The 23,351-nt window shown below is 38.2% G+C and overlaps 1 protein-coding gene across 1 annotated transcript in view; it reads right to left on the bottom strand.

Moving 5' to 3' along the window:
- The window catches only part of ELAPOR2 (endosome-lysosome associated apoptosis and autophagy regulator family member 2), a 96,735-nt gene extending 73,981 nt beyond the window's left edge, over positions 1 to 22,754 (bottom strand). The window contains exon 1 of the mRNA XM_064380438.1: positions 22,651 to 22,754. The gene's annotated coding sequence lies outside the window, so the exon portion shown is untranslated. The remainder of the gene's footprint in view (positions 1 to 22,650) is intronic.
- Between the last annotated feature and the right edge of the window lie 597 nt (positions 22,755 to 23,351).

The following is a 23,351-nucleotide window of genomic DNA, read 5'->3' as shown; positions in this document are numbered from 1 at the left end:
TCCACCACGTACATCTTATTTCTAATGTCATGCTCTCTGCAAACTCTGAGAACTGTACCCAGAGACGCCAGATACGCCAATGTGAAGAATAGTTGACACATTACAAAAAAGGTTAAGTTATTATTCATTCAACAAATGCGAATCAACATCTTCCAAGTACATGGCTCTGTGCAAGATGGTATTTCTGACTCCAACCTGGAAAAGGGCTTTCCAATCCTTTAATCAGGATATTAAAGAAACAAGAACAAAATGAGACCTTCAAATTATCCAATGAAAAAAAACAAATCTCCCAGCAGAGTGTAAAGCAGCAAAGCTTTACCTTTAGATAGACTCTTCTCTTTTAGAATACATTTAAAAACTTAGAAATAAAAATAAGCTAATTTTTAAAAACTAATTAAAGAATTAGAGCTAAAATCCACACACATCTACTTACTCACTAAATTAATATAATGCTTTTCTTGAGAAAACCTAAAGATGCTATACAATAAACTTCTAACATTCAAATCAACATCCCCAAATCAGTAAAACATGAGGAAATAAAAAAAAGATTACACAAGGAATGTGGCATGCTGACTACATGGTCAAAACTGTCCTAAGACAAGGCTGTACCACTTCCTAATTCTATGACACTGAGTGAGTTATTTCGCTTCTCTAGGCCTTAGTTTCTGCCTCTAAAAAATGAGATGACAATCACAATAGGTACCTTTAAGGGCTATACTGATGGCAGCAAGGGCCTATCTGGAGTGGCCACTGCCATGAAACCAGCCGTTGTTGGGAGGTGCAGACCAGGCCACACGCTCCATGGAGCCACTGGTGGCGGGGAGCAGACAGGAGCCCCACCCTCCCAGGCGAACTTGAGCCTCCCTGTTCTGTTGGGGGCTGGTAGCAGGCAGGAGTTCCATCATCTTGAGCACAACTGCAGGTGCCCAAGCTGTGGCTGTGGACCAGGGTGTCTTAGCACTCTGAGGAGCCTAGGAAGGTCCCCCTTCCCCCAAAAGCTTGGATATGTCTGCTCCCACTGCCTGGCCTCTCCCTACTACTGGCACCCCCTCTGATCGCAAAGCAAGGTTGGGGCTGAGCTTGGGCACTGTGCTGACACACCAGCCCCCTGCTACCTGAACCCCCTCCAAACTTTGGACAGCAACAAGCAAAGGAGGGAGACTGAGGCAGGGGCTGACGGCAGCTCAGCATTGGCCTGCAGGCACCCCTTGACACAAATAGCCTGGGTGCCCTGAACAGTGGCAGGAGGCAAAGAGGGTCCTGGACAGAAGGGGACAGGTCCCAGCAAAGCCCCACCTTCAAGCCAAAAAGGCCCTGAAGCCCGAAGGCTGGGCTGCTGGCCTATGGGCCAGAGTGGGACTTGTGGTGCTTTTTCCAGGACTGTTCATGGCTGCCCATGGACCATCAGCACACACTGCCTCCCTCTGGCTGGCTGAGTCCCAGGCCCATAAAAGTCCTGGACTCAGCCAGACTCTTAACAGATGGTGGGATGACCAGCTACAGAGAGGAGTTACCCACTCCAGGGTTTGCTCTCAGTTGTCAAGATACTCTACTTACAGAGAGGAGCTAGTCACTTTGGTCTCCTCTGAGTTATTCTGTCGCTCAATAAAGCTCTTCTTCACCTTCTCACCCTCCACTTGTTTGTGTACCTCATTCTTCCTGGACATAGGACAAGAACTCAGGACCTGCTGGTGGGGCTAAAAGAATTGTAACAAACAAGGCTGAAACATGACCCTTGCTTGCCACATTGTGGGTGACAAGGAGAGAAGAGCTGTGGCCCTTTGGGGATCCCAGACCTAGGAGCTACCCAAGTCAAGGCTGTGACAGCCTCTTTGGGGGCTCTGCAGTTCCTGGTGTCTCCAAGCTTCTGGGTGCCACTGTGTTCCCTGGTGCCAGTGTGGAAGCTGCTTGTGGCATGCCTGGTTCACCTGCAACCTCACAGGGAGCCAGTGCCCATGCCATCACCTGGAGTTGCCCACCCCACTGCAGCTGTCATGCCTGGCTGTGCATGGTAGTCTGAACCCCATGCTCACTCACACAACCCTTGCCTCTCTACACCTGGCCAGCCCTTGGCCAGCATGGGATCCAGGCCAGTAGTGTGAGCCGAACGCACCATGCCAGGCCAAGTGGGCAGAACGAGACTGGTGGGCCTGAGAAAAACCCAAGCAAAGGTGCCACTGGCCACAGAGGTTTCCAGCTGGTGAACTGACACCCCAAGAATCCTATGACAATACTGAGAAAATAAAATATAATATAAGGTGGTTACAGTAGTGCCTGGCATATAACAAATGCTTATTAAAGCTATTATCACTACCAGTATAATCAACAGAAAAATACAGTTATGGAAAACTATTTATTTTCAATGGTCTATGGATCTTCTAGCAAACTCAGAATCAGACATTTGTCTACTAAGATAAATAATAATACCATAAATCAAGAATCTAGAGTACATTAAATCAGGGGTCAGCAAACTACCACCTGCAGGAAAAATCTGGCTCACTGCCTGCTTTTGTAAATAAAGTTTTACTAAAACACAATCCCAGTCATTCATTTACCTACTGTCTATGGCTGCTTTCACACCACAATGGCAGAGCTGAATAGCTGCAACAGAAACTGCACTGCCCACAAAGTCAAAAATATTTACTTCCTAATAAAATAACCTTGGAAGACAGTTTAGTGTCCAAAATTGTACTTTAAGTTAATTAATGATAACTTAACAAAAGGTAATATTTTATGATATGTTGTTATAGAAAACTCTAAAAGCTAAAAAAGAGAAGATTGCATTTGTGAATCTTGTCTTCTAAATACAATGATGCCATTTCAGAGTGTTCACTGCCCTGTTAATTAAAATCATAAAGAATATGCCCATCTCTTTCCCAAGTGTTTCCATGAAGTCATAAGGAAAACTGAGAGATAAAGTTGAAAGTGAATATAATGGATGTTTGGTATATACCAGGTGCTTGATACTTTACAAACACAGTAAATTCTTGTTATTCACAGTAGTTGTATTATATGAATTTACCCAAACACAAATTAATGAATACTGGACCATTGCTCCTAGGGAAAATATAGGGTTAGGTTCCTGAGAACCTCTGGTCACATCACCTTTGTGAGCCAGTTAACACCTAACCTTAAGCTTAATTCCTTTTAAAGATATCTTATTTAGTATATATTGTTAATTCATTAATGTTGAACTCATGGCCAACAGAACTATAACTCACGCCTGAACAAAGCTTATCTAACACGTGTATTTTCTCTGAAAGGCACAGCCCTGTCATGCTTAGAACACTAGCCTTCACTTTGGCACTATACTTCTAGGGCCATTTTAAGCATCAAAATCACCCAAAAAATAACTAAAATGCTAAACACATAGCACTAAATAAACCACCAAAAAGACACTTGTTTACACTGTGAGAAAAGTAATAAGAGGTCAAAGTGTCACATTGTTCATAAGTGCAGTTGTGTGACTCAAATATCTCACCACTCTGCATGTCTACAAATGACTATGAAAGCACTGAGTGTATTAATTTGGGGGTTACAAATAAATTTCAGCAAGTAGTCAAATTTGCAAATATTGAATCCATGAATGATGAGGATCAACTTTATTTATAATAGACCGGTGAGGGAGGAAGGGATTATGCCCACATACCAGGTGAAGAAACTGAGCCACAGTACATTTAAATAACCTGATTAAAAAGGTTGACTAGTTAACAGTTAACCAGTGGCAAAGCTGAAACTCAAATTCTGGTCTGACTGATTCCAAAGGTGGTGCCTCAAAGAAAATTCATTTCAAAAAATTATTACAACCAATACAAAGAGGGCAAACAATTCATCACCATATTTCACATCATTCCTTATTTCCTATCCTGGACTGTTAAACAATGTTCATGCACATAATACAGCAATAACCATTTCCCTCTTTCATATTTCTTGTGGATTTTTGATGTACCATTCCTAAAGCATGTATTAAAAAATATTTTAGCAAGTTTCTAACTCCCATAAGTCTAATGACTTTGCCTATAAAAGGAAGATAATAATAATAGCTATCTCAAAGAGTTGTGGGAATGAGATTTACCATATAAAGCATTTAGCATATACCTAGCAGACAGCACACAATAAAGAATAAATACAGTTATTAATAGTTTAGGCTTGATGCAGTGGCTCACACCTGTAATCTCAGCACTTTGGGAGGCTGAGTCAGGCAGATTGCTTGAGGTCAGGAGTTCAAGACCAGCCCGGGCAACATTGTAAAACCCCATCTCTACAAAAAAATACAAGAAATTGGCCAGGCAAGGTGGCAGACACCCGTAATCTCAGATACTCGGGAGGCTGAGGCACCAGAATTTCTTGAGCCTGGAAGGTAGCGGTTGCAGTGAGCTAAGACTGTGCCACTGCATCCCAGCCTGGGCAAAAGAGTGAGACTGTCTCAAAAATAAAAAATTATTGATATTTTAAATCAGGGACATGGAACATACATTTCTATAAGAAATCTGCTAATAGATTTACAATATTACATCTCTTCAGATTAAATATGCAATGAAATTAGTTAAATGAGTATAGAGCCTTTAATAATACAGAGGAGCTAGCAAGTCTAAAGCTTTTCATAGTTTAATCATTTGCTACTCCTCAATCTTTTTCATCCTGGAAGTCAGGTCTAGAGACACCTGTCCAAGGAAGAAAAGAGCCAAATTGTCTTAGTAAACAATGTTTAATCCACAAGATTATGTCAACTGTTAGTACTGCTGACTTCTTTTGGCGTCCACCAAAACTACCTGCTCTTGCTTTTACCTTCCATCCTAGCCTCATCCACGCTCTATGTCAACCCTGCTACCTTGGCATGTGTTCTTTAATTAGATTATCAGGGTTTTAAAAAACAATCTTAAAGACTATATTCTTTTCATTCAGATTCTTTTAGCATACAACATATGAACTTTTCAACAAGCAGTAAGATAGACAATTATTATTAACAGCTGTTGTTAGCTGTTATGAGTGTGAATTGACCATATTTAATTTGACTCAATTCATCATTTCTAAAATAAATACTGTTTTTCCCCTTCAACAACCTTAAAATCTTAGAGAAACTGAATTAAATTAAAGACAGGCAAACTCCAAAGTCTTGATTGAGAACAGAAAGACCTTATTTGCCTAAGGTCACACACTACTTAACAGTGGCCTCAAGTATTTCACAATACTTCACCTAAGCACCCAGTGAAAGAGTGATATTTAAAACCCAACTTCTTAAAGTCTAAACTGTAACCAAGAGGTCATTTGCTGCACTCACTGTTCTTTTTCTTGGCTTTATGCCTATTCTGACATTTACATCTGCTACTGTGAAGCTGTAAAGATTCAAATATGCAGGTATAAAAAATCAGATATGGAAAAAGCATTTATATTAGTCCATCACCAAGTAGCAAATATCTTAGGAAATTTGCTTAACCTCTGTGCTTCCATTTATTCACACTCCAGCATTCCTTTCTCCCTCCTAGGACTGCTTATAATAATCCAATGAGAGACTATGGAAACCACTCTGAAAACAAAGAATGCTGAAAATTCAAAGCACTGCTATGATCATACAACCACCTAGCACAATGTGCCAAATAACTGTTACCGAATTGAATCATTTATAGGCTAATTATCATCTATGATTTATACCTAACAATAAAGAATATCTATTTTTAATCATTTTACCACGGGGCCACATCGTTTTGCCTTTTCTTCCTCCAGAGACCTCATATTTTGAAAGACTATGGCTTTCAATCACATTTATTCATAATTTACTCATCTTTGTTCTTTTAAATCAAAGTTTTTATTACTAAAATATGTTTTCTAAACAGCAAACAGCAATAATAAGTAATAATAAGTGGATTTTCAATTTATTAGTTGAATGAGATGTTGATGATATAGTGAACCTATCCAAACTTCACAGGTAAATATCTGGGAACAACACTGTGGCTTTCTCAAAGCTTCTGTGATAGTCTAATCTGGACTGATCTTCCTCAAAATAAATCAAATTTATATCTCATTAAGTATAAAGTCACTGTAATCCATCTTACTTATCAATTACTATTAGCTAAATATAATTATTTGTGGGGAAATATAAAGTAAATCAGTTCCAGAATCAAGATGAGTCAATATGTCTATTTTTCTTCAATTGGTTAGTCTTATTTAAATAAGATAAATAAGGTTCACACCACAGACATTATTATGTCGACTCTACGCTCATACTCTTGCAACTGTTCTTACTGTTACTCACTGCCATTAACGGTAATACAAAGAAAGAGAACAATGCTTGGTGTGTGGACCTCAAAAATAAGTTGTACTTCTATCACTCATTTAGCCAATTAATTATCATTATCCGATAATTAAAACTTTAAGTGCCTGCCAGGTTTATCATCAGTCTTTTCACAGAAAAAGAAGCAGAAAATGGCATCGAAGAGAAAGTGAACAGCATATTGAATACAGCAAATCTCCAATCTTCTTCCTCCCTCAGTACCAGTGATAAGAACAGCACTTGAACACTGTCCTTTTAAGTTGTTATTTATGAAATTCTTAGAGAAGAAAAATAATCCTGATTTCTCATTTTAAAAAAAAAAAGTGAGATAGGGAAAGCCAAACAGTACATTAAAACAGGCCATTTCTTGCTGATGTTCTTTTATTCAAATTAAGGCAGATTTTTTTCCTTGGCTGAAGGGAATTCTTGTTCTCCCTAATTGGTAAATTATTTTTTATCCTGAGGATAGTTTGCACATCAAAATATACAAGCTAGCAATGAAGGCTGGTTGTGAGTATATCAACTATCTGTCATGTTCAATTTAAGGCTGGAAGAAGAGAAAGAAAGGTGAGACTGTTCAAATGCTAACAGTGGCAGACATTGCAATATCCCTATCAGAAGAAAATATTCATGAGCATAAGAAGATATATTAGTACTGCACTATAATTCACAAGTTATGTGATTTGAAGCATGATTTGATCACAGTATGAATAAATCTGTGATATGTAATCCTAACAATTAAAACCATCAGAATCACCAAAAGAGACCTTTGAGATTGTCTGATCCAAACCGTCCCAATTCCAATTCCAAGTTTCTCCTTCTGTGTAACTGTAAGCAACCCAGTTCAACTTTCCTGCAGTTTCTAGTGGCAGACTCTCTATCTAACAGACTCCATGACTCTCTACCCAATAACCCCACAGTTACTATGCAGCCAGAAGATTTTACTATAACTAAACTGAGAGAAAACCCACTATCTTCACATGAAAAAGAATAGCATTAGAAAAGAACTCAACAGAAAACAAAAAGAAACAAAAAGAAAAAATGAAGGAAGAGAACTCTGCCTTAAAAGTCAAAGGGCGTGAGTTCTAGCTCCAGCAGTGTCACTTAGCCATCTGAAGTAACAGATACAAAGCTACTATGTCACCTCTGAAGTGGCATGATAAAATTATCAGAACTGAAATAGTAAAGCCCAATTTTTAACTGTTAACTAAAAATTAACCATTTTTAATATTTCACTAAGAGTTGGGGGTGAAGTTGTAGGACATAGGGATATAACTTGTAAGTTATTTGTGAAATTCTTAGAGAAGAAAGAGACACCTATTTTCATCTTTCATCTTACAAAACAAAAGTGAGATGGAGATACACAAGAGTACATTAATATGAACCAGTTCTAGCTAGCATTTCCTAACTCACTGTTCCCTGAAAAAACTATTTACTGAAAAGTACTGCCTCTCTATCTCCAAAAACTAATTTCACATCTAACATCCTTTCCAGTGGTCTTCACATAGCCCTATCAAGTAGAAGTTTATGTTTATCACTGCACCTCTTAGGACTTACCAGCCAGAAGCTTGAAAATTTAAAAGTAGAAGCCAACTCCTAGCAGGAAAATGGATCCATGTGACATCACAGATAGTAATCCCCATTAAATTAGCAAAGCCTATTTAAAGTTCCTATATTTTTATAAGAAAAGCTAACTAAGGAATTTTTTAACTCTGAAAGAAAAAAAAAATAGAAATGTATTTTATTGCAGCTTCTTGACTTCAATGTTTGATTGGGGAGGGGACAAATCTCAGTTCATTGGGCACAGGATGACACAAGGCCTACAGAAAAAAGACAACAGCGAAGGTTTGATTGGGGAGGGGACAAATCTCAGTTCATTGGGCACAGGATGACACAAGGCCTACAGAAAAAAGACAACAGCGAAGGTCAATGGAAAAAAATGTTCAAAGCATGTGATGAGGTCACTTAAGGGGGCAGAACAATGCATCCGTGAAATCAGTTTTCTCAACTTCCATTATGCCCTACCACTGTGATTCTCATCATCCTAAACTTTCTCTCTTCCTTAGAAAGTGTCAGTTACTTTCTACTTCTTGACAGTCTCTGACCTTGATTCTGCAGTATTGAGAGCTGAGTTTTCTCATCGCCTCATAAAACACTTTTTTCAGAGAAGTTGCCTCAACCACAGCACCCAGCAAACAATACAATTGACCAAAGTTTGATTTCCAGCTGTTCTCAACTGTTTTCATCTCATCTCCCAATCTGATTCATTCTAGCCTTTTAGCTACCACTTGTGTGTTACTGAGGAGGTTTAACTTTGCATTTGCACACCTGGAACTCAATGCAGCAACATTCCAAACTAAGCCTTCTGAGGACAAAATATTTGACAGCATTCTGTAAGTCAATTTTTCCCTTTTGTGTATAGAATAAATTTTTACAAATGTTATTAGCCCTTTGTGTTTTACCTACAAAAATAAAACACAAAAGTCAGTCTCTAATTTGGTGGCACAAAAGTTACTCAATCTACAAACATTCCAGTATTCTGCAGCTTTCTTAGGAGCCATGAAAGGATTACATATTCTGTCCATAAGGAGTTTACTCTTCTCTTCGGAAGAATTCTATAGTTGAAAAATGTGTCTTTTCCTAATACTGATTAAACAATGAAAGCATACTCTATGTATCAAGTACAAACAATATGCTAGGTAAAGGGGTAAAAAAACACTAGCTAATCAACTTCACACTGTATATGAGAATATAACAACAGACATCTCCTAAATTCTGAATGTCATTCTCTCATCTTTCTGAAAAATATAGACAATTAAGAATAAAATATACTACTGGGTATGGTGTTAGGCACCTATAATCCTAGCTACTCAGGAAGCTGAGGCAGGAGGATCACTTGAGCCCAAGGTTTTGAGGCTATAGTAAACTATGACTATGCCTGTGAATAGCCAAGGCACTCCAGCCTGGGCAGCATGGCAAGACTCATCTCTAAAAAAAATTTACTTTATTTTTATAAATACTTAAAAAATAAGAATACAATCTATAAAGAGAACATTAACCAATTAAAAATGACCCACAAAAACATATATCTGAGCCTTTAGATGTCATCTTTTAAAAAGTACATCTATTTCTCCAGGATACTAATTTGTATCACATTTCTGTCAAGAGGTAAATGTTAGTGGCATGCAGATGCCCTAAGATGGGGATAAGAACTTTTTCAATATATACTAGCAGTGTATTCCAAAGGGACAGTCCCACAGACCTTAAAAACAGACCCGTGGGGGTGGCACCAAGATGGCGGAGAGGAGGCAACACCAGATGCAGCTCCCGGCAAATGAGACGCAGTGGGCTAGAGGACCTCACGATTCCAAGTGAAGTGCTGGGCTCATTTTGGGGGGACAGGAAGGACTATGAAAGTAGCCCAGGGAGGGAACCAAAGCAGGGCAAGAGCCATCCAGGGAGAAGGAACCAAGACAGGGCAGGGTGTGTCCCCACCTGGAACGTGCAGCTGGCTCGGAGGGTCAGGGGACTTCACCCCCTTGGTGCTCCGATTCGGATCCTGTGTTTACCTCATCCCTCTGACAACTATCGGTCCATGAGAGCCCCGCCAGACTGAGGGGTGCCATGGGTTGTCAATGCAAATCTGAGCTACGGCTCCCACCTGGTGCCACAAGTTGTCAGTGGGACCTGGGCGGAAGTTTGGACTAGTGCCAGCAGGATGGGACAGCCTGTCCCACAGAAAGAGGCAGAGTTGAAACCAGGGAAACAGACCATAAGGCTGGTAGGCCCCAACCCCCACAAAACTCAAACTGAAGCCCATGCTCCAGAGAGCTTGGCAGTGAATACACCAGTTTGACCCCAACCAGGAAGATCAAGCTCAGGGAAGGAGAGCAACCATTGGGAAGGTGGGGCTAATTTCACCTGCAAACAATCTCCAGGGGAAGACCACCCACCCAGCAACCTGACTGAATCTGAGGCAGCCCAGTAACACCTCTACAGGCCAAAAATGATATAGCTCCAACTGCAACAGAAAGGACATCCACTCAGAGATTTCTCCTGAAATCAACATCTTCAAAGATCAAAGGGAGATAAATCCACGAAGATGGAAAAAACCAGCACAAAATGGATGAAACCATCAAAGACCAGAACACCTCTTCCCCTCCCAGGGATCACAACTCCTCACCATCAAGGGAACAAAACAAGACAGAAAATGAGTGTGACGAATTGACAGAAGCAGGCTTCAGAAGGTGGATAATAAACTTCTCTGAGTTAAAAGACCATGTTCTAACCCAATGCAAAGAAACTAAGAACCTTGAAAAAAGGTTAGACGAAATGCTAACAAGAATAACCAGCTTAGAGAACATAAACGACTTGATGGAGCTGAAAAACACAGCACGAGAACTTTGCAAGGCATGCACAAGTTTAAACAGCCGAATCAATCAAGCAGAAGAAAGGATATCAGAGATTAAATATCAAATCAATGAAATAAAAGGAGAAGGCAAGATTAGAGAAAAAAGAGTGAAAAGAAACAAAGCGTACAAGAACAATGGGATTATGTGAAAAGACCTAATCTACATTTGATCGGCATAACTGAATGTGACAGGGAGAATGAATCCAAGCTGGAAACCACTCTTCAGGATATTATCCAAGAAAACTTCCCCAACCTAACAAGGCAGGCCAATATTCAAATCCAGGAAACACGGAAAACACTACAAAGATATTCCTCAAGAAGAGCAACCCTAAGGCACATAATCATCAGATTCACCAGGGTTGAAATGAAGGAAAAAATCCTAAGGGCAGCCAGAGAGAAAGGTTGAGTCGCCCACAAAGGAAAGACCATCAGACTCACAGGGGATCTCTCGGCAGAAACCTTACAAGCTAAAAGGGAGTGGGGGGCCAATATTCAACATCCTTAAAGAAAAGAACTTTCAATCCAGAATTTCATATCCGGCCAAACTAAGCTTCATAAATGAAAGAGAAATAAAATCCTTTACAGACAAGCAATTGCTGAGAGATTTCATCACTATAAGACCTCCTTACAAGAGCTACTGAAGGAAGCACTAAACATGGAAAGGAACAAGCAGTACCAGCCACTGCAAAAATGTACCAAATGGTAAAGAACAATGACACAATGAAGTAACCGCATCAACTAATGGGCAAAACAACAAGCCAATAACAAAATGGCAGGATCAAATTCAAACATAATAATATTAATTTTGAATGTAAATGGCTTAAATGCCCCAATCAAAAGACACAGACTGGCAAAACGGATAAAAAGTCAAGACCCAACACTGTGCTGTATTTAGGAGACACATCTCACATGCAAAGACTCACAAAGACTCAAAATAAAGGGATGGAAGAAGACCTACCAAGCAAATGGAGAGCAAAAAAAAACAGGGGTAGCAATCCTAGTCTCTGATAAAACAGACTTTAAACCAACAAAGATCAAAAGAGACAAAGAAGGGCATTACATAATGGTAAAAGAATCAATGCAACAAGAAGAGCTAACTATCCTAAATATATATGCACCCAATGCAGGAAGGAGCACCCAGATGCATAAAACAAGTTCTTAACAATCTACAAAGAGGCGTAGACTCCCACACAATAATAGTAAGAGACTTTAACACTCCACTAACAATATTGGACAGATCAACGAGACAGAAAGTTAATAAGGATATCCAGGACTTGAAAGCAGATTTGGACCAAGCGGACCTAATAGACATTTACAGGACACTCCACCCCAAATCCACAGATTACACATTCTTCTCAGTACTACATCACACTTACTCTAAAAATGACCACGTAATTGGAAGTAAATCACTCCTCAGCAAATGAAAAAGGACAGAAATCATAACAAACAGTCTCTCAGACCACAGCACTATCAAATTAGAACTCAGGATTAAGAAAAGCACTCAAAACTGCACAATCACATGGAAACTGAACAACTTGCTCCTGAATGATGAGTGGATAAACAATGAAATGAAGGCAGAAATAAAAACGTTCTTCAAAACCAATGAGAATGAGGACACAATGTATCAGAATGGGACACATTTAAAGCAGTGTCTAGAAGCAAATTTATAGAAATAAATGCCCACATGAGAAGCAAGGAAAGATCTAAAATCGACACCTAATCGTCAAAATTGAAAGAGTTACAGTAACAAGATGAAAAAACTCAAAAGCAAGCAGAAGACAGGAAATAAATAAGATCAGAGTGGAACTGAGGGAGATAGAGACACAAAAACCCTTCAAAAAATCAGTAAATCCAGGAGCTGGTTTTTTGAAAAGATCAACAAAATAGACTGCTAGCTAGACTAATAAAAAAGAAAAGAGAGAAGAATCGAATAGATGCAATAAAAAATGATAAAGGGGAGATCACCACAGATTCCTCAGAAATACAAACTACCATCAGAGATTACTACAAACAGCTCTGTGCACATAAACCAGTAAATCTGAAAGAAATGGATAAATTCCTGGACACTTACACACTCCCAAGACTAAGCCAGGAAGAAGTTGAAACCCTGAATAGACCAAAAACAAGGTCTGAAGTCGAGGCAGCAATTAATACCCTACCAACAAAAAAGTCCAGGTCCAGACGGGTTCACAGCCAAATTCTACGACACATACAAAGAGGAGCTAGTTCCAATCATTCTGAAACTATTCCAAACAATACAAAAAGAGGGAATCCTCCCTAACTCTTTCTGTGAGACCAAGACCAATATCATCCTCATACCAAAACACGGCAGAGACACAACTAAAACAGAAAACTACAGGCCAATATCCATGATGAACATTGATGCAAAAATCTTCAGCAAAATACTGGCAAACCAAATCCAACAGCACATCAAAAAGCTTATCCACCATGATCAAGTAGGCTTCATCCTGGGGATGCAAGGCTGGTTCAACATACACAAATCTATAAATGTAATCCACCACATAAACAGAACCAAAGACAAAAACCACATGATTATCTCAATAGATGCAGAGAAGGCCTTCAACAATATTCAACAGCCCTTAAGCTAAAAACTCTAAATAAACTAGGTATCAATAGAATGTATCTCAAAATAATAAAAGCTATTTATGACAAACCCACAGCCAATATCATACTAAATGGGCAAAAACTAAAAGCATTCCCTTTAAAAACTGGCATTAGACAAGGATGCCCTCTCTCACCACTCCTATTCAATATAGTATTGGAAGTTCTAGCCAGAGCAATTAGGCAAGAAAAAGAAATAAAGGGCATTAAATTAGGAAAAGAAGAAGTCAAATTGTCCCCATTTGCAGATGACATGATTGTATATCTAGAAGACCCCATTGTCTCAGCCCAAAACCTCCTTAAGCTGATAAGCAACTTCAGCAAAGTCTCTGGATACAAAATCAATGTGCAGAAATCACAAGCATTCCTATAGACCAACAACAGACAGAGAGCCAAATCATGAGCAAACTCCCATTTATAATTGCCACAAAGAGAATAAAACATCTAGGAATACAACTAACAAAGGAGGTAAAAGATCTCTTTAGGGAGAACTACAAAAGACTGCTCAAGGAAATAAGAGAACACACAAACAGATGGAAAAACATTCCATGCTCATGGTTAGGAAGAATCAGTATCATGAAAATGGCCATACTGCCCAAAGTAATTTACAGATTCAACACTATCCCCATCAAGCTACCAATGACCTTCTTCACAGAACTGGAAAAAAACACTTTAAACTTCAGTGAAACCAAAAGAGAGCCTGCATAGCCAAGACAATCCTAAGCAAAAAGAACAAAGCTGGAGGCATCAGGCTACCTGACTTCAAACTATACTACAAGGCTACAGTAATCAAAACAGCATGGTACTGGTACCAAAACAGAGACATTGACCAATGGAACAGAACAGAGGCCTCGGAAACAATGCCACACATCTACAACCATCTGATCTTTGACAAACCTCACAAAAACAAGCAATGGGGAAAGGATCCCTGTTTAATAAATGGTGCTGGGAAAAGTGGCTAGCCATATGCAGAAAGCAGAAACTGGACCCCTTGCTTACACCTTATACAAAATTAACTCCAGATGGATTAAAGATTTAAACATAAGAATTAACACCATAAAAACCCTAGCAGAAAACCTAGGCAGCACCATACAGGACACGGCACAGGCAAGGACTTCATGACTGAAACACCAAAAGCAATGGCAACAAAAGCCAAAATAGACAAATGGGATCTAATTAAACTTAAGAGCTTCTGCACAGCAAAAGAAACATCATTACAGTAAAGCAGCAACCAACAGAATGGGAAAAAATTTTTGCAATCTAACCATCTGACAAAGGGCTAATATCCAGAATCTACAAAGAACTAAACCAAATTTAAAAGAAAAAAACAAACCAATTCAAAAGTGGGCAAAGGATATGAACAGACACTTTTCAAAAGAAGACATATATGCAGCCAATGAACATATGAAAAAGTGCTCATCATCATTGGTCATTAGAGAAATGCAAATCAAAACTACATTGAGATACCATCTCACACTGGTTAGAATGGGGATCATTAAAAAATCTGGAGACAACAGATGCTGGAGAGGATGTGGAAAAATAGGAACATTTTTACACTGTTGGTGGGAGTGTAAATTAATTCATCCATTATGGAAGACAGTGTGGTGATTCCTCAAGGATCTAGAAATGGAAATTCCATTTGACCTACCTATCCCATTACTGGGTATATACCCAAAGGATTATAAATCATTCTATTATAAAGACACATGCACACGAATGTTTGTTGTAGTGTTGTTTACAATAGCAAAGACCTGGAACCAATCCAAATGCCTATCAATGATAGACTGGACAAAGAAAATGTGGCACATATACACCATGAAGTACTATGCAGCCATAAAAAATGAGGAGTTTGTGTCCTTTGTAGAGACATGGATGAATCTAGAAACCATCATTCTCAGCGAACTGACACAAGAACAGAAAACCAAACACCAAATGTTTTCTCTCATAGGTGGGTGACGAACAATGAGAACACTTGGGCACAGGGAAGAGAACAACACTCACTGTGCTAGGTGTGGGGGTGAAGGGGAGGGGAGGGAAAGTGGGAGAGTGGGGAAGGATAACACTGGGAGAAATGTCTGATGTTGGGGACAGGGGGACGGGGGGATGAAGACAGCAAACCACCATGGCATGCATGTACCTATGCAACAATCCTACAGGTGAGGATGTGCACATGTACACCATAGCCCAAATATAATTAAAAAAAGAAATAGAACATAGACCCAAGTTCTAGACTTCCTGCTTTCAAATCTCCGTTCCCCCTTTGACCAACTAAATGTGTGACTCTGAGCTATTTTTTCAGTTTCCTAATCTGCTTTTTAAAACATGAGGGCAAAGGAAAGGTAATAAAAATATCCACTTTATAAGGTTGTTGTAATGACTAAATGAATTTGATTGAATGCATATAAAGCATTTACAGTTATACCTGGCATATAGCAAGTAAAGATTGGCTATTATTTTTTATTAGTATTTCAACTATTATTATTGTTACTATATTATGGTATAATTATGATTCTAGGACTATAGATCATATTTATCACCTCATTTAACCCTCTCAACCACCTGTGAATAGTTGTCTCCAGATCAAAATCCAGAGTCCTTGGTAGGACAGAGCTGGCCAATTAAGTTGCCAGAATCTCTGGCCCTTCCTACATTCTCCCTGAGTGCCAGCCATCCAGATCTCATAGAGCACCCAGGAAAACCTGATGCTACTCCACTTGGCACCTTCATCCTATTTCTACACCTGGAATGTCACTTGCATCAGGTTAAAAAACTTTTTCCTTAAGAATTCCCCTCAGAGATCCTCAGAGAATTAACGTACATGGCTCAGGAATTGTGATGCTTCCAGCTTTGTTCTTTTTGCTCAGAACTGCTTTGGCTATTCAGAATCTTTTGTGGTTCCATATGAATTTAGGATTTTTTTTCTATTTCTAGAGATTCTTGAGATTTTAATAGAGATTGCATTAAATCTGTAGATGACTTTGGGTAATAATACCAAGTATTCCAATCTATGAGCATGGGATGACTTTCCATTTATTTGTGTCTGCTTTCTTTCATCAGCATTTATCATTTTCAATGCACAAGTCAGTCACCTCCTTGTTTAAGTTTACTCCTAAGTATTTCATTATTTTTGATGCTATTGTACATAGGATTGTTTTCTTTTTCCTTTTTTTTTTTTTTTTTTTTTTGAGATGGAGTTTCGCTCTTGTTACCCAGGCTGGAGTGCAATGGCGTGATCTCGGCTCACCGCAACCTCCGCCTCCCAGTTTCAGGCAATTCTCCTGCCTCAGCCTCCTGAGTAGCTGGGATTACAGGCACGCGCCACCAGGCCCAGCTAATTTTTTGTATTTTTAGTAGAGACGGGGTTTCACCATGTTGACCAGGATGGTCTCGATCTCCTGACCTCGTGATCCACCCGCCTCGGCCTCCCAAAGTGCTGAGATTACAGGCGTAAGCCACCACGCCCGGCCCTGTTTTCTTAATTTCTCTTTGGATATTTCATTATTAGTGTATAGAAATGCAACTGTTTAAAGTTGATTTTGTATCTTATAACTTTGGTGAATGTAATTACTAGTTCTAACTGATTTTTGTGTATGTGTGCGGAGTCTCTGGGGTTTTCTACACAGAATATCATGGCATCTGCAAACAGAGATAATGTTGCTCCTTTCTTTCTGATTTGTATACCTTTTATTGCTTTTTCTTGCCAAATTGCTTTGGCTAGGACCTTCAGTATTATGTTGAATAGAAGTGGTTAAGGTGAACAAGCATCCTTGCCTTATGCCAGATCTTAGAAAAAAAGCTTTCAGTTTTTCACAACTGAATATAGTATTAGCTATGTGCTTGCCTATATGGCATTTATTGCGTTGAGGTTATTTCCTTCTATACCTAATGTTGAGAGTTTGTATCATAAAGTATTGAATTTTGTCAAATGTTCTTTTTGCATCTATTGAGATAATCTTGTAGCTTTTGTCTTTCATCCTAATTATGTGGTATGTCACATTGATTAAGCTGCATATGTTAACTCATTCTTCGATCCCAGTGATAAATCCCACTTGGTCATGACATATTATTCTTTTAATGTGCTATTAAATTCAGTTTGCTATATTTTGCTCTAATCTTTATTATTTCCTTCCTTTGGCCAGCTTTTAGCTTAGCAGTTTTTTCTTTTGCTAGTTCATTGACTTGTAATGTTTGGCTTGTAATGTTCATTGACTTGTAATGTTTGGCTGTTTTAGTATTTTTTTTAATGTAGGTACTTATTTCTATAAACTGCTTTTACTGCATCAAATAAGTTGTAGTATTTTTTGTTTCCATTTTTACTTGTCTCAACATATTTTCTAATTTCCCTATGATTTCTTCTTTGACTCAATGGTTGTTTAAGCGTGTGGTTTAGTTTCCATGTATTTATCAATTTTCTCATTTTCCTTTTGTTACTGATTTCTGGTTTCACTCCACTGTAGTCAGAAAAAATATTTGGAATGATTTCAATCTTCTTAAATTTGTTAAGAACCATTTTGTGACCTAGTATATGATCATATGATATATCCTGGAGAATGTTTCATGTGTTTGAGAAGAACGTATATTCTGCTAGTGTTGGATGGAATGTTCTGTGCGTACCTGTTAGGTCCATTTGGTCTATAAAGCTGTTTCAGTCTGATGATTTTTTTTTTTTTTTTTTTTTTTGAGATGGAGTTTCGTTCTGTTGCCCAGGCTGGAGTGCAATGGCACAGTCTTGGCTCACTGCAACCTCTGCCTCCTGGGTTCAAGTGATTCTCCTGCCTCAGTCTCCTAAGTAGCTGGGGCTACAGGTACATGCCACCATACTCGACTAATTTTTTTGTATTTTTGTGGAGACAGGGTTTCATTATGTTGGCCAGGTTGGTCTCGAACTACTGACCTCATGATCTGCCTGCCTTGGCCTCCCAAAGTGCTGGGATTACAGGCGTGAGCCACCATGCCTGGCCTGCTGTTTCTTTACTGATTTTTCTGTCTACATAATCTGTTCATTATTGTAAGTTAATTCTCCTATTATTGTATGACTATCTATTTCTCCCTTCAGAACTGTCAATGTCTGCTTTATATATTTAGGTGCTCTGATGTTGAGTGCGTAAATATGAATAATTATTATTCATGTTGAGTTGACCCTTTTAACATGTAATTAAGCTTCCTTGCCCCTTGTGACAGTTTTTGACTTAAAGTCTATTTTGTCCAGATAGCATAAGTCTGCTTATTTCTTACGGTCCATTAAATACAGGTTAGACCAATATATTTGAGCAAAACAAAAAAGGAAGTATTCAATTTTTTAACTTGTCTGCACATAGCACTTATTTACCCAAAACTACTAAATATTAGAAGTTTATAACCAATTATTCAAAGATTAGACTATAAACATTTGCATAAATATATATGTCATGTTTGAAGCCACATTAATTCACTATACCCTGTATGAGAAATACAAAAATAAACTATACACACACATACACATATATACAACAGACATTATAAATACATATATACACATCTATATGCATTTACATGTATATATTACTTCATATGATTTACATATTCTAAATACTAAAACACAAGATTAAACAAATTCCATAAGACTATGACTGACTTGATGCTTACCTATCAAATGAAATTAAAGATATCTTAGTCATTGTCATTTAGAAAATGGTGTGTTACATAGCTGAAGAACAAATTAATGGAAATAGGAAAATAGAAAAGAATAAGAAAAGAGCATGGTAAGAATAAGAATAAGAAAAGAGTCATGGACTCAGATGCATTTTAAAGAGTAAGCAATTAAAGAGATATACTCCCCAAATAAATGTGAGAAGATAAAAGGAAGAGATATATTATGTTTATTTCCTCTTGAGAGTTATAGACTTGTCTGAAAAATATGTAAAGGAACCTCTCTCCCTACTTCTATCCCAATCAGTCCTTTATTTTTAAGGTTTGGTTTGAAACAAAAGTGCTTTGTTTCAAATGAGAGAGAAAGAGAGAACATAGCCCAGGCAACTGCTCCATCTTCTTTGATGATCTAAGAACAACAAGTGAAACTGAGAGGTTCAAGGAAAGATTTTAGAAGCCATTGTGCTTCAAGGATAAATGAGGAGAACAATCCAACAGTGGAGAAGAGATGGATTGGAACAACAGTTATATCCCTTTGGTCTGAGATTAAAGTAAAGAATGATGTGCTTCAGGAATGGCATGCTACTTGCAAGACCTTGAATGACGGATGATGCCCACAGATGCTTAACTCTTGGCACCAGGGCCTTAGGAGAAGTGCCAGTGTTCCCTGTGGCTGAGCCTGGAGCTAGCAAAGAGAAGGAGAGACATGAGGCCATCTCAGTGTCCTGCCTAGAGAAGCACAAAGCAACTGATGAGTTCTCCACAGCAGAAAGGACAAAAGGACAATGGGCATCAATGTCGATTAATAACCAGAAGCCTCTTCAGGCTATTTCCTGAGCCCTGTAAGCTTCAGAGTCACATAAACCCCAGGATTCTGGAACAACAAAAACTGTTATCTGACTTCTCATTAACTTCTTTCAGAGGAGCCCTGCATCCAGATCTTATGTGATCTTTAAAAAACAAATATATAATATAGTTTGCCAATCAATTCTCTGAAAAAATTTACAACTGCTTCATAAATATTCTTATAATCTCTTTCCTCAGGAAAGGCCTCCCCAACTGCTTCTTTCTGAGAAAGAAGAAAAGAGACACCCAGTTACATTTTAAAGAATTTTTGGCAATTCCCACAAAGGCCAAATTCTGGGTTTCATTTTATTTTGAGACACTTAAGATCTGCGTAAATCATGTCCCACACAACCACTCTCCTAAATATTCTTGATTTACTTGAAGTTGCCATGTTCCACTACTTAATTTTCTTTTTCTGTATGAGCCAATTGGTGGGTCCACCACCGAACTTTCTGTCCACCTTATGGAGACCTGGAAGCTTCTCTAGGCTGCCATCTTTGATTGGCAGGTCAACTCAGTGAGTAAGACGCAGGCTTTAGTATGAGACATGTCTATCTTTGAATCCTAGACCTGCCACATCTGGGCTATATAACATAAGGTAAATTACTTCACTACTTTAAGTCTGAGTTTTCTTTTTAATAAAATAGAAACACTGATCCTAGTTATCTAAGATGGCTGTTGTGAGGATACAATGGATTAATGACAAAAAGCTCTAAGTACAACGTTTGGCACATAATCAGTACTTCAGAAATGGTAGTTATTATTAGCAATAGAAAATCTAAGCTCCTGAAGAAATATCCAGTTACTGTGACACTGCCTTCAGCAGCCAGACACTAATGACTAGTAAGGTGGTAAGTGACATAGTTAATATTATGGATTAATTGCGCTTCTAAGTTACTTAAGCCTATTAACTTCCTTGTGAGTTTTAAAATAATTCATCTTTAACACAAGAAAATGTTCACAGATCTAAGGCCAGACTGACAACTCCAGAGAAAATGTTAAGTATACTGTACAGGAATACTTGGAAATTCAGATTTCAGACAAAATACAAAGATAAAAAACATTCCAGCCAAAAGTATTATCATTTTTTAAATATTATCACAAAAGTATTATCATATTGAAAGCAAGGATCATTTTTAAGGTAAGTAATAACTAACAGTGACCTGATTAGTAGTCAAAATTTTTAGAAAGGTGCTTGCTAGAGTGTCAGATTCAAAATGTTATCTGTGGAAGATTATAGTATATAATGAGCAAAAAATGTCTCTGGCAACATTTAACTAAAACTAATTCCTATGCAGTCGTCAATTCTGTAACAGATTTTTGACCGTTGGCTAACAAATGCAGTCAGTACTATGCTGATAAATATTTAAAACCCAGCTCCCAAGGGAAGGGAGGCCCTTGATTTGTAGTGTTCACTGGTTTACATGGGTACAATACTCCACTATGGCCCATTTCAAACTACCGATCAGTTCTCAAAACCCAGTGCTAGCCAAGACCACCATACCACCTAGTCATGAAGTTGGCATTCAAAATGGTTAGGCGGTCCACCTGAATAGGGCTGTTTACACGGAAACCAAGGAATTAGCCCACAAAGGAAAAGTAAATATAGATAAATGATATATAGATTTTTCTAGGCAAGTGACTGAAGCAAATTTACAATGGACTAATTACATAGGTATGATTCAGGCTCTGTTTCCCTTTCAACCACATTCCTCTGTCACTGAGAGCTCATCTGCCCTTCGCTGGAGTGGTTTCACACACCTCAATCTTGCATCAACTTCTTCTATACAGACCCTCTTGTCTCCAGACTGTTGCTACACTGAAGCTTTCACCTGCCCACTTGAGGGGCTCTCAGGTTCTCCCTGAATTCACTCATTAATATCATTCACCAAGAAATAATGCTACTTTTCCCAAACTTTCCTCATAAGATTATTGTAGTTTCCCTTTTATCAGTAAATCCGCCAATTATGCTAAAACTCCTCCAGCTAGTAACAGAGACATGTTCTCTATGAAAAGGAAGAAATTAGTCATCCACTTAACAATTTGCTTACCTGATCTGTCATTTAAGAACAGAAAAACTAAGCTTTTAGGAATACCACTTGGAAGACTGCAGGAAAACCCACATACATTCCCTCTCTTTTATTTCCAGCTTCAAACTCCAGGCTAACCCCTCGACTATTTTGCTGCAGGAACCCCAAACTCACTAAATTAAAGGATTTTAAAAAGTAAAGTTTATAAATGAAAATAAATTTATATTTATTTCCTATTTATGTGTTAATTTATAATATTGTACTTCAAACCTGTTTAACTTCGAAAAGACAAGCTGTTGAATGTGATATCCAGCAATTCTATAATCTCTCTGTAGTCTGTAGTTTATACTAAAAAAAAAATGAATTAAGTTATTTCTAAAACTAAAAAAACAATTCCAACGCAAGATGGAAGAGTTCTGTGGACGGATGGTTGTAATGATAGCAAACAATATGAATATACTTAATGCCACTGAACTAAACACTTAAAAATGGTTAAGATGGTAAATTTTAAGTTACATGTGTTTCAACAGAATTTTTTAATTTTATAAAAACATTTTTAAAAATAAGAACAAATCCATTAAAAAGAAACTTTTCTACTCTACCCTCCCATGGTTTCAAATGAGAGAATAGATTTTTTAAATAAATTAATTTGCCTTTGTCTCATTACAGTCTTGAGGTATAAGAACATCTAGTGATGAGAAAGGCTGCATCTATTCTGCTAGATATCAATGCCATATGCTCATTTTTGGAAGGTCTTCTACATTCATTATAATTAACATCTAGCGCTAATATGAAGTAATTGTTTATTCAGGAAAACAAATGGTCAAGAAGACAAAACATACTGCATTCTTTGCCTCTCACTGGGTCAGGCAGGCCAGAGCAGTCCACTGCAGAATTTGGAATGGCAACTCTCCACCTGGAGCCACTGCTATCACATTCCGTATATTCAAAGTGATAATCTTTCTGTAAACAATCACAAAAACAAGCCTTTGTTAGAGCCAATTCTAATGGGACAACTGTGCTTTCTCTATCACCCCAAGCCCTGCTTCCAAGTTGTACCCTCTCCTTGATTCTCATCCCTCCCCCATCCCACCCACACCAAGCAGCTTATTGATCAAAGAGGTATGATGCTAGACACAGAGTAGGTGCTAGAGAGATGATGCAGGACAGGACAGTCAGTGCTCTCAGGTTGCGACCATCATCCTTTCATCTCACCCATCCAAAAAAGCTACAGTGCACTTCCTTATCTCCTGCAGGCTTTATAAGCTCTAAACAACTGATAGAGGGAGTAGGAGAAAGAGCAAAATAACACTAGGAATTTAACTGTGGTCACTGTCCCATGTGTTTCAAAGAAAGAAATAAGGAAACCATTTCCACTGACCTAATTCGTACTCTATTTAAAATTTAACAGAAGGTGTAAAAATTAATCATCAAACACTAATAAAAGACTGTAAGTTTTTAAAGCAGCTCTCCCAGGTTTAATACTCATGTACCACAGTAGGCTGCCATCAATCACAGATTATCAAAATTGATCATTAATTAC

Source organism: Aotus nancymaae, unplaced genomic scaffold, assembly GCF_030222135.1.
Source record: "Aotus nancymaae isolate 86718 unplaced genomic scaffold, 86718_ANA_hifiasm-v0.15.2.pri h1tg000025l, whole genome shotgun sequence".
Lineage (NCBI taxonomy): Eukaryota > Metazoa > Chordata > Mammalia > Primates > Aotidae > Aotus > Aotus nancymaae.
The sequence above is the reverse complement of the archived record's forward strand: the minus strand, read 5'-3'. Positions and strand labels throughout refer to the sequence as shown.